The sequence below is a fragment of the Rhinoderma darwinii genome, chromosome 2 (assembly GCF_050947455.1).
Source record: "Rhinoderma darwinii isolate aRhiDar2 chromosome 2, aRhiDar2.hap1, whole genome shotgun sequence".
In the NCBI taxonomy this organism is placed as follows: domain Eukaryota; kingdom Metazoa; phylum Chordata; class Amphibia; order Anura; family Rhinodermatidae; genus Rhinoderma; species Rhinoderma darwinii.
Window position 1 is genome coordinate 374,517,462 of NC_134688.1, and position 22,309 is coordinate 374,539,770.

At 42.5% G+C, this 22,309-nt stretch overlaps 1 protein-coding gene across 1 annotated transcript in view; it reads right to left on the reverse strand.

Annotated features, from left to right (window-relative positions):
• Positions 1-21,835, reverse strand: part of LOC142741362 (EF-hand calcium-binding domain-containing protein 4B-like) — a 118,475-nt gene extending 96,640 nt beyond the window's left edge. The window contains exon 1 of the mRNA XM_075850742.1: positions 21,742-21,835. The gene's annotated coding sequence lies outside the window, so the exon portion shown is untranslated. The remainder of the gene's footprint in view (positions 1-21,741) is intronic.
• Positions 21,836-22,309: the final 474 nt, after the last annotated feature.

Genomic DNA, 22,309 nt, shown 5'->3' on the forward strand with positions numbered 1-22,309 from the left:
ATTCTGCAAATTTCTTGAGGGGTGTAGTTTCCAAAATGGGGTAACTTTTGGGGGGTTTCAACTGTTTTGGTCCCTCAAGTGCATTGCAAACACAACATGTCATTGAAAACTAATCCAGCAAAATCCGTGCTCCAAAATCCATGACACTCTTTCTCTTCTGAGCCCTCCTGTTGGTCCAAACAGCAGTGTATTACCACATATGAGGTATTGCCATAATCGTGAGAAATTGCTTTACAAATGTTGGGGTGCTTTTTCTCCTTTTTTCCTTGTAACAATTAAACATTTCTACATTTTTTTCAGAAAAAAAGTTGATTTTCATCTTCACACACTAATTCAAATAAATATAGCAAAAAAAACTGTTGGGTTAAAATGCTAACCATACCCTTAGAAAGGGTTTTGGCACCACAAGAACTCATCAACCCTTACATGGTGCCTAAAGTATATTCTAAAAAAAGGAGGCCCCAAAATCCACTAGGTGCTCCTTTGCTTCTGTGGCCAGTGCTTCAATCCACACTAGGGCCAATGTGGGATATTTTTAAAAACTGCAGAATCTGTGCAATAAATATTTAGTTGCATTTCTCGGGAAAAACCTTCTGTGTTACCGAAAAAATGTATTACATATGAATTTTAGCAAAAAAAATAAATTACATTTGTAAATTTTACCTCTACGTTGCTTTAATTCCTGTGAAACGCCTAAAGGGTTAAAACACTTTCTGAATGCTGTTTTGAATACTTTGAGGGGTGCAGTTTTCAAAATGGGGTGATTTATGGTGACTTTCTAATATATAAGGCCCTCTAAGCCTTGTAACGTCGTAGAAAAATAAAAGGATGATCAAAAAACAATGCAAACATAAACTAGACATATGGTCCATGTGAAATAGTAACTATTTTGTGTGGTATTACTATCTGTCTTACAAACAGATACATTAAAATTTCGAAAAATGCTAATTTTTGAACTTTTTCGCTAAATGTTGTTGTTTTTCACAATTAAATATTGAATTTATCAACCAAATTTTTTCACTAACATAAAGTACAATATGTCACGAGAAAACAATCTCAGAATCACTTGGATAGGTAAAAGCATTCCCAAGTTATTACCACATAAACTAACAAATGTCAGATTTGAAAAAATCTGCCTCGTCCTCAAGGCCAAAACATGCTCAGTCCTGAAGGGGTTAAGGACAAGCAAGGTGCATACACTGCGTATCCCAAGAAAGACCTAAAGTACAGGACTGTTGGATCTAAAATTGTTTTCGGGCCAAAACCTATTTTATAAGCTCGCCTTGCACAGTTTTACCTGATATAACACTTTTTGTATATAAACTAGCACCTTTAATCTGAGGCACATATCAGGAGCACGCATTTAAAAAGGGCTTCAAGTGAACACAGCTGTGCGACAGCTCCCTGCAGTCGGTTGTTGGGAGAGTAGCTGTGCAGTCAAAAAACTTTGAAGGGGCTAACCAGTGCTGTGGTCCCTTCATTCTCAGGATCGTGGGTGTCCCGGCAGTCGGACCCTTACCAATCAGAAACTGATTGTATATCCTAACGATCACTGCCATCAATTTATGTGATGAGACAACCCTTTTAAAGGACAAAAGTTCAATATACTGAACCTCAACTACTATACTTGATAGGACTGCGTCTTAAACCACATATGTCCATTATGAAAGTAGTGAAATGGCCTCTGAATTTGAAAGATTTAATTTTTTATTTTTGTTTGTGCTGTTAACTCACTGAGTTATAGTAACTTTGTCCTGTAGAAAATTTACAGGTGAGGCCCCTTTCCCATCACTTTGGGAGATCCGTTCCCCTGCACTTCAACACAAGAGGGAATGTATTATAACCCCACTTCCTTGCACCAATATCCTTTTGCTCAAAAGAGAAGTTTTGAAGAGTGGATCTCCCGAACATTATGTGAAAGTTGTACCAAGCGACAAACGCACCCCTGCTGAAAATACTATATGTTCATAGAAACTGACACAACTGACAATTGTCATCATGTAAAGAAAGATTGGGAAGGACATAAAAGACATGTTACTGCTGACATGGGAGTGAAGGGAGTGAAGGTGGTCAACCAAGGAATAGGCAAAAAAAAAAAACCTTTGTAAAAAAACAGTAAGAGAAATAATTAAATAATTTGTGGAGCAAAGCATAAGAGGAACTTGAAGAAAAAAAATTATGCGACACCTAGGAAAACTTGGTTCAGGGGTGGCCCTCTTACACGAGACTCACCTATACCAGAAAGAAATTGAAAAGATGAAAAATATGTGGGTGGGCCAGGTCTTTGTTTCACCAGTCGTTGGGGAAAAAGCTGGGGTTCTGATCCTTATACATAAAAAACGTAGTACTGAAATTCCCCAAAAAGGAGCCATGTATTTATAGCGTGTATGCCCCTAATAATAATCAGAAAGAATTTTAGCTGGAATTGGCAACAAGGGTCATTAGAGATTCGCATCCCTTCAAGCTGATAAGAGGCGACTTTAATGAAGTAGTAAATAGCAGTAGATAGAATAAGGCAAAGTAGAGGTAAACATCAGAATTTAGTGGGCACATTTTTAAATCTGAGAGATACAGTGGATCCTTGGTGTCTGATGAATCTGATCGAGAGCGATTATAGTTTTTTTTCATCCGTTCATGGATCTATGTCCCGGATAGATTACTTATTGGTGTCGGGCAATCTAGTAAATATGATAACGGATTCTACCATACATGATAGAGTGATCTCTGATCATGCTCAGATCAGTCTATCAGTGCGTTGCGTTGCAGGTGAGATACACCAGAGTTAATTTAATGAGATTTCCTACACAGTCGATAACAGATAACCAATTCATAGAAGCGGCCTGGAAGTGGGGGGAACAATATGCTAGGGAGAATAATCAGGCGCCGAGAGATCAGGTGTTATTTTGGAAAACAGCCAAAGTAGTTCTAAGGGGATACATTATATCATACACAAGAGGGATCCAGAGAAAGACGAAGGAGAGATATTGGCAAGCAAGCGAAAGCTATAGGGCAGCTTATAATAAATATAAAAAACATGACTCTAGGGAGAATAGAGATGAAATGATAAAAACACAGGAGATTATTAATATATGGTTACAAAAAATCCAGACACTTTATAGCAATCAAAAAGAGGAGAGATACATTAGATATGGAAATAAATCAGGCAAGATGCTTGCAAACTTATCAAAAGGCTCAAATGAAAATGGAAAAATACATGTTATCAAAGATGATGAGGGAAAGATATGTAGCGAAATAAAACGAGTTAATAAAATGAGTTTTATTCAGGCTTATATAAGAAGGAAAATTGTAATATCGATCTAATGATAAATATCTCACAGAATCTGAACTCCCTATTATAACTGATGAGCAGCGGAACTAATTAAATGAGTGTCATGAACAAATACACAGTAAACAGTGTCCCTGTTCTTCCCAAACCTCTGTCCCTACCTACTTGTACGATCCGATCTAAACGACGGCGCACAACTGGTCGGTGTTCCCTATACTGGTACAAGTGACACTGACAAACAGATAAGACAGAGGCTGTACGCAATAACAAAGGATCACCTGGGAAGTACACGGAGGGAGAGGCAGGACAATTGCGCAGCGGACAAGTCCGAGCGCAAAAGGCGGAGTCAGGCAGGCAGGGTCAAACCGGGAGAGTGCGGAAAAAACAAAAGTCAGAAGGCAAAGAAATGTCAGGAGTCCAGCCGTGGTCAGGTCACAAGAAGTCAAAAAGCAAGTCGCTCAGGGGAGTCTGAAACAAGGGAAAGCACCAGGCAAGGAAACTCTAATTACAGACATAGGCCAACTATCTCAGGCTGAACTAAATAAGGAGAGGGAGCGGGAGCTCAGGAACATCAGCCAGGCTTTGATTGGCCTGACGCTCCTGAGCTTCTATTGGCTGCAGACTGCCTTAGTCTGCCAGACCGGGCGACACCCGAGCGAGTAACTCTCGATATCCTGGAGACCGAGAGAGCCGCAGGCAGAGAGTACATGACAGTAGCCCCCCTTTTACGAGGGGCCACTGGACCCTCAATCCCCGAACCAGGTTATTTGGAAACTATTTATGAAAGTTTTTTATAAGGGTCCGAGCGTGGATATCTCGGACTGGGACCAAAGTCCTCTCCTCTGGACCATATCCTTTCCAATGGACCAGGTACTGGATAGACCCCTGAACCTTTCTACTGTCCAGCAACCTGGCCACCTCGAACTCCTGTCCCTCGGGTGTCAATACTGGGACGGGGGGTTTCCCTATGGGAAGGATGGGGGGAACAAATCTTTTAAGAAGGGAGAAATGAAACACATCGTGGATGCAGAAGGAGGGGGGCAATTTTAAGCGGAAGGAGACCGGGTTGATACTCTCCATGACTTCATAAGAACCGATGAACCTGGGGGCGAACTTTCTGGAGGGTACCCTCAGTCGGAGGTTCTTGGAAGATAACCAAATCCGATCTCCCACCAAGAAATCAGGATTAGCCTAACGCCTTTTATTGGCTTGAAGCTGCTGGTGGTCCTGGGCTGCCCTAAGACCTGGTCCCAGTTGACCCTCAAATTCCCAGTGAGAAGCTCCACTTCAGGGTTATCTGATACACATGGGGAAAATGAAGAAAACCAGGGATTAAAACCATAATTAGCAAAGAATGGAGAAACTCCTGACGATGTGATGATATGATTATTGAGGGCAAATTCCGCAAGCGCCAAAAACCTGAACCATTTATCCTGAGTGTCAGCCACGAAACATCTGAGATACTGTTCCAGAGACTGATTGGTCCTCTCAGTCTGGCCATTAGTTTCTGGATGGAAGGCCGATGAAAAGGACAGGTTTAGTCCTAACTGCTTGCAGAACGCCCTCCAAAACAACGATACAATTTGGACCCCCCTGTCAGAGACAATGTTAACAGGTACCCCCGTGCAAACGTAAAATATGTTTAATAAAGAGGTTAACTAGCTCTTTAGCATTGGACAATTTCTTCAGGGAATGAATTGGGCGATTTTACTAAACCGGTCTACCACTACCCAGATCACTGACCTGCCCTGGGACGGAGGGAGATCGGTGATAAAATCCATGGCTAGATGGGTCCAGGGTCCTTGGGGCACCAACAAAGGACACAGCAAGCCTGCAAGTAGGGATCTGGGAGTTTTAGACCAGGCGCAGGTCTCACATGAGACCACGTAGACTCGGACATCCCGTAGCAGCCCTGGCCACCAGAAACCACGGGTGACAAGGCCCTGGTACCAGAGATGCCTGGGTGACCTGACGGGACCGAGTCATGACACTCCTGGAGGAGCCACAGCTGGAGGTGTAGGGGTAAAAACAATTTGCCCTCTGGAAGGGCTTCAGGGGCATAGTCCTGGCTGGCTGTTATCTCTGTGGTCAGGTCAGAGTCTACGGTTGCGACTACCACACCAGGAAGCAATACTCCTTCGGGTTTGGTCTCAGGCGGAGGGGTGGCCAGAAAACTACGGGACAGAGCATCTGCTTTAATATTCTTTGAACCAGGCCTGTAGGTAACAACAAAATTGAACCTGGTAAAAAAAAAAATAGAGCCCATCTAGCCTGTCTTGGCTGATTCTAGAAGGAACAAATTTTTATGGTCAGTGAGGACCGTGACCCGATGTCTTGCCCCGTTGAGAAAATGTCGCCATTCCTCCAAAGCCCATTTGATGGCCAGCAGTTCCCGATTACCCGCATCGTAATTTTGCTCAGTGGAAGGGAACTTACAGGAAAAGAAGGCACAGGGTCGGAGGTGAGTGTGAGAAGTAGGACCCTGAGACAATAATGCTCCCACACCCACCTCGGAAGCATCCACCTCCACAATAAAGGGTTGAGTTTGATCCGGTTGGATTAGTACCAGGGCGGAGGATAAGCACCCCTTAAGGAGCTCGAAGGCTTGGACCACCTCCAGATACCAGTGGAGGAGATCCGCACCTTTACAGGTGAGGTCGGTAAGGGGTTTGGTGATTACTGAAAATTTTTGGATAAAATGTCTGTAATAATTTGCGAACCCTAAAAATCTTTGGAGGGCTTTCAGAGAAGCAGGCCGAACCCAGTCAGATACCGCCTGGACCTTGGCAGGATCCATGCGGAAAACCTCAGGTGTAAGGATGTGTCCCAAGAAAGGCATCTCTTGAGTACCAAAACTACATTTTCAAATTTAGCGAACAAATTATTCTCCCTGAGAATGTGGAGGACAGTCCTGACATGTTTGACTTGTAAATCCCAGTCTTTGGAAAACACCAAAATGTCATCTAAGTATACCACCAAGAAGAGCCCTAGATAGTCTCTAAAAATATCATTTGCGAAAGTCTGGAACACAGCTGGTGCATTACATAGACCGAAGGGCATCACCAGGTACTCAAAGTGCCCTTCCGGGGTGTTAAAGGCAGTCTTCCACTCATCCCCCTTACGAACTCTAATCAGGCTATAGGCCCCCTGCAGGTAAAACTTAGAGAACCATTGGGCCTCCTGAACCTGATTAAAGAGATCGGGGATGAGCGGAAGTGGGTGTTGTTTTTTTATGGTAATATTGTTGCGTTGACGGTAGTCGGTACAGGGTCGAGCCCCCCGTCTTTCTTCCCCACAAAGAAGAAACCATAACCTACAGGTGATGAGGAGGGGCGGATGTACCCATTGGCCAGGCTCTCCTGGATATACTCCCTCATCGCTTCACGCTCAGGGCAAGATAGATTAAATATTCTACCTTTGGGGAGCTTGGCTTTCAGGTACCAGGTCGATTGCGCTATCATGTACTCGATGAAGAGGTAACTTTTCAGAGTCTTTTTTTGAAAAGACGTCACTGAAGTCCTGAATTAATTCAGGAAGAGTGTTCCCCTCCTCAACGAGACTGACCCTTAAGGTGGACATACAAGATGGCAAACACTTCTAACTCAAAGTAACAAGTTCCCCCATCACCCAATCTAAGATGGGGTTTATGCTTGCGCAACCAGAGGAGACCTAATAAAATCTCGGTGGATAGCCCCTTAAGGGCAAACATAGTACATTCCTCCAAGTGAATTGAACCAATCTTTAAACAAAGCACAGGGGTACACTGGAAAACGTGCCCGCAAGCTAACGGGGAGGAGTCTACCCCTACCAGGGGAATAGGAACAGACAAATCAAAAAGGGGTAAACCAATCGACAAAGCAAAACTGTGGGAAATAAAATTGGCAACGGACCCTGAGTCCACAAACGCAGAACCAATCCCAGTCTTGCCCAAAAATGACACCTGGGCTGGCAACAAGACCTTATTAAAACGAATGGGAGATACCTATGCGCCAAAGTGACCTCCCCGATGACCACTTAGGCGCGGAAGTTTTCCGGAGTCTTCTTTTTTGCGTTTGGGACAGGTGCTGAGTAGATGGTCCGCGTCTCCACAGTAGAAGCATAAGGCATTTTTCGGCGGAACTCCCTGCGAAATTTCGGATCTCCTGTGATCCCTATCTCCACATGTTCCTCCTGGTAGTCAGCTGAAGAAGATGGCACTGGGACAGCTCGAGACCTAGGAGGATCGACTGGAGTAGGAGGACCGAACCGTTCCTGCCGACGCTCCCGGATGCGTTGGTCGAGCGAGATTCATGAGCTGATCTGGGGAGTTGGGGGGGCGGTAACCTACTAGCAGGTCTTTCAGGGCGTCAGACAATCCTTGCCTGAAGTAGTACTTCAGGGCTGAGTCACGCCAGGTAGAATCCACAGACCACTTCCTAAACTCTGAGCAGTACTCCTCTACCGGCCTCTTACCGTGACGAAGTCCCCCTAACTGAGTTTCAGCGAACGCTGTCCTGTCGGGTTCGTCATAGAGATGTCCCAGGGCGGAAAAGAAAGCGTCGACAGAGGAAGGTTGAGGACTAGTGGGAGATAAGGAAAATGCCTAATCCTGGGGGTCCCCCAGTAGACAGGATATGATGATCCCCACACGTTGAGACTTAGAGCCAGAAGAATTGGGCCGTAACTGAAAATAAGGCATGCAGCTCTCACGAAAAGATGCAAACATTTTTTTATCGCCAGAGAAATGATTGGGTAACTGGCATGCTCCTGCTGGTAGACTCTCTGGGCCAGATCCTGCACCAATTGGGTGAAACCCTGTATTTGCTCTGTTAATACTACCAAAGGGTCCATGGCAAACAAAGCCAGGCAACAGGGAAGAGCAGGTACAAGGTCTGTAATTCTGTCATGAACAAATACACAGTAAACAGTGAGGTCCCTGTTCTTCCCAAACCTCTGTCCCTACCTACTTGTACGATCCGACCTAAACGACGGCGCACAACTCGGCGGCATTCCCTATACTGGTACAAGTGAAACTGATAAACAGATAAAACAGAGACAGTACGAAATAACAAAGGGTCACCTGGGAAATACACGGAGGGAGAGGCAGAGCAATTGCGCGGCGGACAAGTCCGGGCGCAAAAGGTGGAGTCAGGCAGGCAGGGTCAAACCGGGAGAATGCGGAAAAAACAAAAGTCAGAAGGCATAGAAAAATCAGGAGTCCAGCCGAGGTCAGGTCACAAGAAGTCAAAAAGCAAGTCGCTCAGGGGAGTCTCAAACAAGGGAAAACACCAGGCAAGGAAACTCTAATTACAGACAAAGGCCAACTATCTCAGGCTGAACTAAATAAGGAGAGGGCGGGAGCTCAGGAACATCAGCCAGGCTTTGATTGGCCTGACGCTCCTGAGCTCCTATTGGCTGCAGACTGCCTTAGTCTGCCAGGCCAGGTGACGCCTGAGCGAGTAACTCTTGATGTCCTGGAGACCGAGGGAGCCGCAGGCAGATAGTACGTGACAATGAGACCATAAAGTTGGAGGAAATAGCCAGGGTTATCAGACGATCATCCAGAAATAAGGCACCGTTCCCAGATGGAAATGTAGGTGAATCTTATAAGTTACTATTAGAAGATATTAAGATGGATTTGAGTGAATTCTTTAACAGTGTTATGCTTGGGAAAAAAACCTTTCCATCTAGCGAAACAGCACATATTAAAGTTTTTGCAAAAAAAGAAAAAGATCAACTTCTCACGGGGTCTTATATACCCATTTCCCTAATTAACCAAGATATAAAATACATGAGCAAAATATTGGCTGATAGATTGGCCAAGAATTCTCTATCAAGTGTATTGGCTATATTGGAGGATTTTGAAATTCGATCGGGTTATAAGATCAATAAATTGAAAAGTAAAATTTTCTTTATAAATTCGGCAGGGGATAGGAACTGGACACATGATTTGGGGATGAAAATAGCTGATCGGAATTTCACCTATTTAGGTATAGTTATTGCACGATCAAAACAAGAGATCTATGATCAAAATTTTGGAAGCGCAATAGAAGAGATTAAAAAGGAATTGCAAAAATGGAAAGATGTCCCGATTTTATTGTTTGGGAGGATACACCTGATAAAATGATTAGTTTCAAGCGTCTATTGTATGAAATGCAGACACTCCCGTTGATAGTTAAGTCTATGGATATTCTCCATATTGAAAAGTGCTTTTACAAGATTTATATGGAAGGGGAAGAGAGCACGTATGGCTCTGAGGAGATTGATGATGATCAGAGAAAGAGGTGGGAGGGGTTTTCCGGATATTAAAAAATATCTTGCATGACTAGATACTTCAAAGATTGGATCCAGGGGACGGATACGTTTATAAATAGACAGGCAGAAGAGGAATTAGCGGCACCTCTGTCACTTGTGGGAATCTTACATACCAAGCTGAAAGACATATTGCCTGTAATAAAATATGATTATTATATCAGATACAAGGTTGGCATGGAGACAAATCTGTCAATGGTGCGATCTCCCGATACATATATTCACCCACCTTAAAATAAGGGACCACCCACGAATATCTTTTCAATTTCTGCCCATAATTACAGATGAATGGAAAAAAAATGGACTCCTATGGGTAAAAGATTTTTTTACTCAGACAGGTAAAATGAAAAGTTTTCAAGTCATGCACGCAATTTAATATCGCAGAAAGACACTACTTTACACATACAGTGAAGGAAATAAGTCTTTGATCCCTTGCTGATTTTGTAAGTTTGCCCACTGTCAAAGACATGAACAGTCTAGAATTTTTAGGCTAGGTTAATTTTACCAGTGAGAGATAGATTATATTTAAAAAAAAACTGAAAATCACATAGTCAAAATTATATATATTTATTTGCATTGTGCACAGAGAAATAAGTATTTGATCCCTTTGGCAAACAAGACTTAATACTTGGTGGCAAAACCCTTGTTGGCAAGCGCAGCAGTCAGACGTTTTTTGTAGTTGATGATGAGGTTTGCACACATGTTAGATGGAATTTTGGCCCACTCCTCTTTGCAGATCATCTGTAAATCATTAAGATTTCGAGGCTGTCGCTTGGCAACTCGGATCTTCAGCTCCCTCCATAAGTTTTCGATTGGGATTAAGGTCTGAAGACTGGCTAGGCCACCCCATGACCTTAATGTGCTTCTTTTTGAGCCACTCCTTTGTTGCCTTGGCTGTATGTTTCGGGTCATTGTCGTGCTGGAAGACCCAGCCACGAGCCATTTTTAATGTCCTGGTGGAGGGAAGGAGGTTGTCAATCAGGATTTGACGGTACATGGCTCCATCTATTCTCCCATTGATGCGGTGAAGTAGTCCTGTGCCCTTAGCAGAGAAACACCCCCAAAACATAATGTTTCCACCTCCATGCTTGACAGTGGGGACGGTGTTCTTTGGGTCATAGGCAGCATTTCTCTTCCTCCAAACACAGCGAGTTGAGTTAATGCCAAAGAGCTCAATTTTAGTCTCATCTGACCACAGCACCTTCTCCCAATCACTCTCAGAATCATCCAGATGTTCATTTGCAAACTTCAGATGGGCCTGTACATGTGCCTTCTTGAGCAGGGGGACCTTGCGGGCACTGCAGAATTTTAATCCATTACGGCGTAATGTGTTACCAATGGTTTTCTTGGTGACTGTGGTCCCAGCTGCCTTGAGATCATTAACAAGTTCCCCCCGTGTAGTTTTCGGCTGAGCTCTCACCTTCCTCAGGATCAAGGATACCCCACGAGGTGAGATTTTGCATGGAGCCCCAGATCGATGTCGATTGACAGTCATTTTGTATGTCTTCCATTTTCTTACTATTGCACCAACAGTTGTCTCCTTCTCACCCAGCGTCTTACTTATGGTTTTGTAGCCCATTCCAGCCTTGTGCAGGTCTATGATCTTGTCCCTGACATTCTTAGAAAGCTCTTTGGTCTTGCCCATGTTGTAGAGGTTAGAGTCAGACTGATTAATTGAGTCTGTGGACAGGAGTCTTATATATAGGTGACCAGACCAGAACAAGAAACAAGTCACGACCAGGTGTTTGAAAAAATACAAATAATCTTTATTAAAGTCAATTAGACACATGGAGACAACGTATAACACTTAGACATAATAAAATGCCATGGACCCTCGAACACAAACGGAATCCGAACGTAAAAGCAGAGTAGCCCCCCAGATGTAAAAATGGTCTGACACAACCTATATATGGCTAAAGTGCATAAGTACATATTAATGAGCAGGTACTAGGCATGGTACGCTTTGCACAGATGAACACATAAATAAGTATAGAGAATATATATAAGGTACAATCTAAGTAAAAACGACATATAAAGTAGTATACCTACACCTGCGTATAAGAAGATAAATAGGAGATCAAGACCAAGAGGGGGACCTCTGCTTAACCCAACGCGCGTTTCGCTGGTGCTTCGTCAACCCCTGACGAAGCACCAGCGAAACGCGCGTTGGGTTAAGCAGAGGTCCCCCTCTTGGTCTTGATCTCCTATTTATCTTCTTATACGCAGGTGTAGGTATACTACTTTATATGTCGTTTTTACTTAGATTGTACCTTATATATATTCTCTATACTTATTTATGTGTTCATCTGTGCAAAGCGTACCATGCCTAGTACCTGCTCATTAATATGTACTTATGCACTTTAGCCATATATAGGTTGTGTCAGACCATTTTTACATCTGGGGGGCTACTCTGCTTTTACGTTCGGATTCCGTTTGTGTTCGAGGGTCCATGGCATTTTATTATGTCTAAGTGTTATACGTTGTCTCCATGTGTCTAATTGACTTTAATAAAGATTATTTGTATTTTTTCAAACACCTGGTCGTGACTTGTTTCTTGTTCTGGTTTAGTTTTAATTAGTCACTAGGACCACTAGTATCATTCGGGGTATTATTCGGTTTGCTATATAGGTGACCAGGTAAGACAGCTGTCTTTAATGCAGGCACCAAGTTGATTTGGAGCGTGTAACTGGTCTGGAGGAGGCTGAACTCTTAATGGTTGGTAGGGGATCAAATACTTATTTCTCTGGGCACAATGCAAATAAATATATATAATTTTGACTATGTGATTTTCTGTGTTTTTTTTTAATATAATCTATCTCTCACTGGTAAAATTAACCTAGCCTAAAAATTCTAGACTGTTCATGACTTTGATAGTGGGCAAACTTACAAAATCAGCAAGGGATCAAATACTTATTTCCTTCACTGTATACAATTTTTGGGGAGACAAAGGAGAGAAGAATGAATCAATTTAGGCTATGCCCTTCATTTGACTCTTTATTCCTATCTGGCAATTCTTTGTCATTGGCCAAGATCTATTCAAATTTGAAACGGGACAAACTAGTCAAGGGAGAATACTGCGGAAGGATGGCACAGGGAAATAGAAACAACATTGCCAGCACATGACATATTGGAAAGGATACAAAAGGGAAGTAGAATGGTTAATCGAGTGATAATCTCGTAAAAATGGGAAAATATGTACCTGAATACAAGGGTCAATGTCCAAAATGTGGCAAACTAAAATCCTCTTTATACCACAGCTCCTGGATGTCTAGCGTAATTCAGTCATTTCTCGGTGAAGTAGATGAAGTAATTAGATTGGTTACTGGAGTAAGAAACAGACTGGATGAGTGGCTCTTTCTGTTTCACTTCCAGGAAAATCAACTGCCATCTAATAAAATGGCTTTGGTTGATTTGGTGATCTTGGCAGCTGAAAAGGCAATATTAATTATTTGGATCAAGCCACAACCTCCATCAAGGAGAATGATAGTAGAAATATTGGAAAAAATTATGCGGATGGATTTTGCCATGCAAGGTAATAGGGAGAGGCAGGAGGGTTATATTTTATGTAAGACTAGATGGAATCGGTTTTTTAAGAAATTTTATGAAATAGGATTCCATGATTATTTCAATTAGAGAATTAAGGATATTTTAAGTCGATTTAAGGAAATGTAAAACACGTGAGACGATTGAGTAGTAGGTAACGGGGGGGGGGAAGGGGGGGGAATGAAATGTGTTATAATGTCTTGACGGTGACTTGTCACTTTGTTTTGAATAAAGAAAATTTAAACAAGAGGACAAAAACAAGTCATAGTATAAAAATCATGGTATGTGGAAGAATTTGGAGAAGAGAATATGGCTAAAATCGTAATTATTTTTAAATTGTGCATAAAGGGAAGATATAAAGTTCAGTTTGAGAGCAAGAACCTTGTATGTGGCAATAAAAAAAAGTAGCCAAGTATTGTACTTAGACCTGTGACAGATTAGAAAACTAAAAAAGCCTATATAGTCACAACATAGTACCAGCAGTAGGACTTCTTATTCTGCTGAGGTCAAGTACTTTAACCCCTTTGTGCCCTCTGTCATAGATTTATAGCACTGATGTTATGTACTTAGCGCCAAGTGGTGTAAATGTACTGCGCGGAAATGGTCTGGGAACGGGAGCAGTGACCTCCACCATCCGCAGCAGGTTTTTTTAGCTATTTATTATATTACTCTAGCGATGGTAGATTAAACCCTCAGGCCAGGACCACACGCACAGTTTTGATGCACTTTTTGGCTTCGTTTTTTTTAAACCAAACACAGGAGTGGACACAAATGAAAAGAGATGTATTAGTCTTTTCTTTATAGCAGGGGTGGGAACCTTTTTTCTGCCAAGGGCCATTTGGATATTTATAACATCATTCGCGGGCCGTACAAAATTCTGAACTTAATAATGCCACTCCCACAGCTGCCCCCCCCCCCACAATATAATTCCCAAATAGCTGCCCCACAGTATAATGCCCCTATAGCTGCCCCTACAGTATATTGCCACCTATTGCTGCCACACACTGTATAATGCCCCCATACAGTATAATGCCCCCCATAGTTGCCCCATACAGTATAATGCCTCCCATACAGTATAATGCCCCATGACACCTGCTGCGGATAATGCCCCCACAGCTGCCCCATACAGTATAATGCCCCCATACAGTATAAAGCCCCCATAGCTGCCCCATACATTATAATGCCCCCATACCGTATAATGCCCCCTTAACTGCCCCATACACTATAATGCCCCATACAGCATAATGCCCCCATAGCTGTCCCATACAGTATAATGCTCCCATACAGTATAATGCCACCCCATAGCTGCCACATACAGTATAATGCCCCCCTTAGCTGCCCCATACACTATAATTCCCCATACAGTATAATGCCCCCATAGCTGTCCCATACATTATAATGCCCCCATACCGTATAATGCCCCCTTAGCTGCCCCATACACTATAATGCCCCATACAGTATAATGCCCCCCATAGCTGTCCCATACAGTATAATGCCCCCATACAGTATAATGCCCCCCATAACTGCCACATACAGTATAATGCCCCCCTTAGCTGCCCCATAAACTATAATGCCCCATACAGTATAATGCCCCCACAGCTGTCCCATACAGTATAATTCCCTCATAGCTGTCCCATACAGTATAATGCCCCCTTTAGCTGTCCCATACCCAGTATAATGCACCCTCAGCAGCTACCATATGATCCCCCACTCCCATACTCAGTATAATGCCCCCATAGATATGCACCTAATAGAAAAACAATAACATAACTACTTACCTATGCCCATTCCCACGACAGGTGGAATATTCTTCTCCTCCTCTGCACTGTGCTGTAAGTGACTCGGCGCAGACAGGCACGATGATGTCACTACATCGCACCTGACTACGCTGAGCCGCTCGCGGCACTGTAAATGCAGGAGCAAGGCTCCAGCATTGTACCCAACTGAATTCAGTTGGAAGCGAGACCAGTGCGGTCAGCGCTGTGTGGCTTAGGGGCCTGGTCGCAATTCCGCCTGTTGCGACCCCTATAGCTACGCCACTGCCGTCCCAGGGGTGGACTAGACCGGTCACCTGACCTCACGTCACTGACTCAGGTCAGGTGACCGGACTGGTCCACTCTCGGGCTGGCACAGTCCAGTCACCTGACCTCACGTCACTGACTCAGATCAGGTGACTGGACTGATATACTCTTGGGCCGGCACGCACCGACCTCACTCAGACCACTGCTGCCATGCTTGGCTCCTAAATGTGAGTGAGTAGGGTGGAATCACGGCGGCAGCGGTGGTCAGAGTGAGGCTGGGCTGGACCAAATTATTCTCCGGGCCACATACGGCCCGCAGGCCGGACGTTCCCCACTTCTTCTTTACACCTTTCCTTCCTTTTGGATCCACTTCTGGTTTTGGCTGAAAAAAATGTAACCAAAAACTGCACCAAATACTGCGTGTGTGGTACAGCGATCACAGCATCTACATGGTTAGGCCCCATGCACACGACGGTGCCCGTAATCACGGTCGGTGACTACAGGCACGGACAGCCACAGATGTCCAAATTTGCGGACTGTGCTCCCAATATAAAGTATGGGAGCACGGTCCGTAAAGTAAAAGCATAAGACATGTCCTATTTTTTACGGAAGCTTTCTACGGCACGAACAAGTTCCCAAAAATATACGGGAAGGTGTCCGTGGACAATAGTAGTAAATGGGTCCGTAATTGCAGACTAAATCTACGGTCGTGTGTATGGGGAGGTGGTGCCCCCATGATGCAATCGCGGGGTGCAGATGGGTTCCCACGGCACCCGGAGGACTAAAGAATGCCCACGGATCTGCCATCTGTGTATGCCTATTTGGCAGGGCCTAATAGGATGCCTCTCAGTTTTACACTGACATGCATAATACACTGCACTACATAAGTAGTGCAGTGTATTATTGAAGCCATCAAGCGATATCTAAGAAAAACTACCTTTCTTAAAAAAAAAAATCCACTGCTGCTGCTAATTTGTGCTGCTGAGGGTGGGCTCTGAGCATAATTAACCTCCTTTCCCCTTTGGCAACTGACAATATAGTCCCTTCTTACTTTTTCTGCAGTTAAAGAGGCTCTGTCACCACATTATAAGTATATCTCCTACATAATGTGATCGGCGCTGCAATGTAGATAACAACAGTGTTTTTATTTTTAAAAACGATCATTTTTGAGCAAGTTATGAGTAATTTTAGATTTATGCTAATTAGTTTCTTAATAGACAACTGGGCATTTTTTACCTTTTTACCAAGTGGGCGTTGTAAAGAGAAGTGTATGACGCTGAGCAATCAGCGTCATACACTTCTCTCCATTCATGTCCATTTGTACTCAGCACAGTGTGATCTCACGAGATCATGCTGTGCTGTCACATACACCCACATAAGTGTCGGGAGTGTGAATAGACATCGCGTCCTGGCTGGAGGTGATGTCTATTCACTCTCAAGACTCTTCAGTAAAGTTAATGTGGGTGTATGTGACAGCACAGCACCCCAACATTTCTAAAGCAACTTCTTCACAGTAGGGAAATACCCCATATGTGGTCATAAACTGCTGTTTGGATACACGGAGGGATACAAGGGAAGGAGCACCATTTGGCAGTTGAAGCGCAGATTTTGCAAGATTGATTCCTGGGCACCATGTTGCATTTACAAAGCCCCTGAGGTACCAGTACAGTAAGAACCCCTGAAATGTGACTCCATTTGGTAAACTACACCCCTTGAGGAATTAATCTAGGGGTGTAGTGAGCATTTTGACCACACAGGTTTTTGCTGAATTTATTAGAATTAGGATGTGAGAATAAAAAAATGTAACTTTTTTTTGTGAAAAGATGTAGTTCTAGTCCAAAATGTTGAATTTTCACAAGGACTATAGGAGAAAAGCACCTCAACGTTCGTAAAGAATTCTCTCCAGAGTAAGGCAATACCCCACACGTGGTCATAAAATGATATTTGGACACACAGCAAAGGGAAGGAGGAGCGCCATTTAGTATTTGGAGTGGAGATTTTACAAGATTCGTTTTTTGACACCATGTTGCATTGACCTATAGTACCAGTACAGTGGAACCCCTGAAAAATTACTCCATTTTGGAAACTAGATCCGTCAAGGAATTTATCTAATGGTGTAGTGAGCATTTTAACCCCACAAGTGTTATGCAAAAATGAGTACACAATAGATGTTGCACATTGAAAATTGCTGTTTTCCACAGATATGCCATTTCAGTGCCCAATGTGTTGTGCCCAGCTTGTACCACCGTAGACACACACCCCATAAATTGTTAAGCGGGTTCTCCAGAATACAGTAATACCCCATATGTGGTCATAAATTGCCATTTGGGCACACTGCCAGGACCAGTTGGACCAACATTTGGCTTTTGAAGCGCAGATTTTGCTTGGTGTTTTACTGGCATTTCAGCTTATAATGTGGCGGCATATGTAAGCTGGGCGGAGTAAATCAGGGTATATGTAAGCTGGGCGGAGTACATCGGTTTATATGTAAACTGGGCTTTGAACCAATCCTTTATGCACAGGCCGGGTTTATTGGTTAATATACAAAATATCTGCGCTCCAATATTGCCTAATCTTTGACTTCTTCACTAGCCCTATAAGCAGCACATTGCCCTAAAGTTTCCTCATCTCCACTGCATCTACAGGGTCAACCTGTGGGGTCCAGCAAATGACGATATGGGGTATTTAGTGAAATTCTAATGGACCTAAAAAATTTAGTCTGGGCCATCATCCAGTATCATTTTGCATCATTGCTTTTTGAGAGTCATAACGTGTTATTTTTCAATTGACGGAGCTGTGTGAGGGCGCGATTTTTGTGGAACGGGGCAGTAATTTTTATTGGTTCCATTTTCGGGTACATGCGATTTTTTTTTTTATCACTATTTATTACATTTTTTGAGATGAGAAAACCAAAAAACAGCAATTCTAGCACAGTTTTGTTTTTTTATTTTTTACAGTGTTCACCGTGCAGTATAAACAACATGTTAACTTCATTCTGTGGGTCGATACGATTGCAGCGAGACCAAATTTATAACGTTTTTTTACGTTTCACTACATTCCCACAATAAAAATACTCTTTTCTAAAAAAAATCATGTTTTAGTGTCGCCATTTTCTGACAGCCATAACTTTTTTATTTTTTAGTTGATATCGCTGCGGGAGGGCTTGTTTTATGCGTGATCAACTGTAGTTTCTATTGCTATCATTTTGCCTTGCTTGCAACTTTTTGATCACTTTTTATTAAATTTTTTTAGACAAGATGACCAAAAAATAAAATGCTGTCATTGTTTTTTAATAAAAAGAATTAACGGTGTTCACCGTGTGGTAAAAATAATGTGATATTTTTATAGATCAGGTCGTTCCGAAAGCGGCGATACCTATTATGTATAGGTTTTTTTTCATGTTTTCATTTTTTTTCTAATTATAAAGGAGTTGATCAGGGAAACAGGGCGATTGTTTTTTTTATTAGTTAAAACTTTTATTTATTTATTTTTCTTTAACATTTTTTTTTACCTATTTCACTTTTTTTTTACACTTAACTAGGGACTTGAAGATCTGGTCTTCTGATCCAGGTACAATACACTGCACTACTTATGTAGTGCAGTGCATTGTAATTGTCATTCTTCATCTGACAGTTAGCCTATTAGGTCCTGCCTCGGCGGGGGTCCGGGGGGGGGTACAGAGGGAGCCCCCTCCCTCTGTCAACCACTTCAATGCGGCGGACGCCATTGACAGGGGTTAAACTACAGCGATCGGCGGTAACTGCCATCGCCACCGTTGCAGCGGGATGTCAGCTGTGTATTACAGCTGACAGCAACTGAAGATGAAGCGCACACAGCTTCATCTACAGGCCGTTACTATACGCCCTATTGTGGTAATGCACTGTAAATCAGGACATACAGTCACGCCCAAATGCGGGAAGGGGTTAAACTACTATATAAAGTATTGGTAAACTTGTTTTTTGGGCTTCGCTATTTACTATGCGGTAAAAACGACATGTTAACTTAATTCTTTGGGTTAATACGATAAAAAACTTTTATGTCGTCAGATTCTGACCCAAAACTTTTTTATTTTTCCATTGATGGAGCTGTGTGAGGGCTTGCTTTTTGCAGACAGAGCTGTAGTTTTTATTGGTACCACTCAGGTACATACGACTTTTTGGTAACTTTTCATTGCATTTTTATGGGGGAAGCGAGGTGACCAAAAATGGCAATTCTGGCTTTGTGTATTTTTTTTCCTACGCTGTTCATCCGGTGCGTTAAATTACGTGATATTTTAATCGTTCAGACTTTTGAGGACCCTGCAATATTAATTATGTTTACTTTACTTTTTAATTTTTTTTTACATTACTTTAGGGGAAAAATAGAAAAGCTTTGATTTTTACTTTTTTTTTAGTCCCCCTTGAACAAGCGCTCGTTTGACCGCTCGTACAATACACTGCAATACCTATGTGTTGCGAGGCATTGTGATATTTACCGACAGACCCAGGCTGCGATAACAACCCATCAGTACCCTGTGATCGCGTCGCTACTGACAGGAATAGGACCTGCTCTGTGTTTTGCAGATCGGTCCCACAGCCCCCACATGGATCCGTGAAAAACATGGTAGTGTGCATGGGTCTATAAATATAAATAGGTTTTTAGCACATAAACGAAAACAGCGGTCACGTGCATGTAGCCTTATTTTGCATATCTTACTTTTTATTGCTTCTGCATGTTAGTGTCCGATCTTCTCTCTGATAGTTACTAGACATCTGGTTTATTAGCCAACTTATAGCAATAAAATGTCTGTATATGCTACCTTATGAACAATAAACTTGACCTTGAACTCATCAAAATTAGTCTACGAAATACATTAGATAACAGCATTGCTCTGATTACTACAACCCCATACTGAGATCGGATTATGCTAAAATAATATACTCTGAATGTGCAGTATACAACTGGTTGCTATTTATGTTAAGTGCAACCATAACGAAGAAGGCCTGCAAATGTGCCTCCATAACAGTTGCAGCCTCCAACAATAACGGCCTTTCTTAATCTATGGTATGCATTTTATACATTATGTGCCACTCTAAACGTCAGGACATGGCATAGCCACACTGCGATGCCCTGGCCTGTTATGGCGCAGCAGAAATTTAGCAACGATGGGGTCAGGGCTGTATTTCCCAGTGCCAAGTAATTTAGCCTACCAGTGAGCCAACCGTCATACTACCTGTAAAAATAAACCATCCAATATTATAGCTCATTAACATCAGCACAACATAACATGTCCAAAAGTGATATCCCCTTCTGGGGGACAAACATAGTGTGCCATTACTGGCCACATAGGTAAGTACCCAGCCTGGACTGGCCATTCAAACTATGGAATACCATCTAGGGGGATAAAAACAGCAGCAATTTCACATAACAGCACATATTTAAAGCGTATGTAACTTTTCAGAATCAGCGGTCATATGCGTGTACATGAGGAATTACACTATTTTTGACCGTTAGATGACTTGTATACTGCATATTTCAGTAATTTTCCCTCTGCATGCTCTATTTATTATTCTCAGCTGTATCTGATCTAGTGGATGGAGCCTAACTGCTATCATGTCTTCTATACACTGCACATAAAAAATTGAAGAGTCCTGATCCCCTATCTCTATCTATCATATATATATATATATATATATATATATATATATATATATATATATATATATATATATATAGAGGCAGCAGCATAGAGGACATCATGCAGCAGTAATGAGCAGTGTAGCTGTGAATCCAGCACTGGGTTGACATATAACTCCTACCAACTGCGTGTCTACTCACTCTCTACTTGCTCCCTACTCCTGCTTCCCCTTCCCTCTCCATAGACTATTATGGGCAGCATGGCTGGGATTCTCTCTCTCCCTGCTCCCTCCTCCTGCTGCCCCTTCCGCTCTCCATAGACTTCTCTGAATGAAACAACTCTTTTCCGCTAAACTAATACCCATAATTTGTGATATTATTACTATCAAGAAAGGCATCCAGGACACTCTTCTGGCAGAGGGGTCGATAGTCTCACTGCTCTTACAGTAAATAAACCCTGTCTTTGATGATGGTGAAACCGTCTTTCCTCTAGATGTAGATGATACCCCCTTGTCATGGTTACAGGCCTAGGCAGGGCTGACCTTTGGTTAAAGGGCACCCTGTATGGAAGTTTCTTTTGGAGCCCCCTGAATATCATAAGAAAAACACTATTCAAAATGTCAAGCAAACAAAGGTAATCTTCATTAATCAAATTATTATATACTACACATCTTAAGAGTACAGTCACACGAGGCATCATCTTTGTAGTGGAAAAATCCACTGGACAAATTTACACCATGTATTCCTATAAGTGTAAACAAAATCTACAACACATGCATTTTTTAAATTTACGTTCAAAGTTTTTCTGCTGCTGAAACACTTTCCGCAGTATTTTTTTTGTATGTGCTGCGAATTTTGGATGCGGAATTTCGTCATAGACTTCAATGCTATGTGAAATACGTGATAAATGTTTTTCGTGTGGCAATCCCTTTAATTCTTGAAAAATCAAGAAAGACTCCAGACCAGACTCCATTATTTACTTACCGCTCCTTGCTTGCTCCTCTTCACTTCTAGATGCAGCCGCACTAAGTCCTGGCGATGTCCAGGTTCAGAACTTTGTGTTTGGCGTTGGACGTTTAAGGACCTATTGCAGTGGTACACTAAAGTGAAGCAGAGTGATAAGTGGTTAGTGATGGCAGCAGCTGTTCTCCAATGGGATTCATTTGCAACATTTATGCAAATCAAGTCCAATAGATAGCAGCCAATGCCGGACCCTCTTGTAGCACTACCGCTATGACTGCTATGGCAGTAGGCCATTTGCAATCACAATTGTGTCGGCAGCAGACTTCCAGCTCACTGAACCCTGGCCCATCTGACACTTGCAAATATGACACAACACACACTACATGAACTATACACACACCTCACGCTGCATACACTATACACATATCACACACACCATATACACTTTACATACACCATACACACACCACACACTATACACACACTACACATACTGCATACACTATACACATACTACATACACAATACATACACTATATACACACTACATACATACCTCACACTATATACACTGAACACTATATACCGT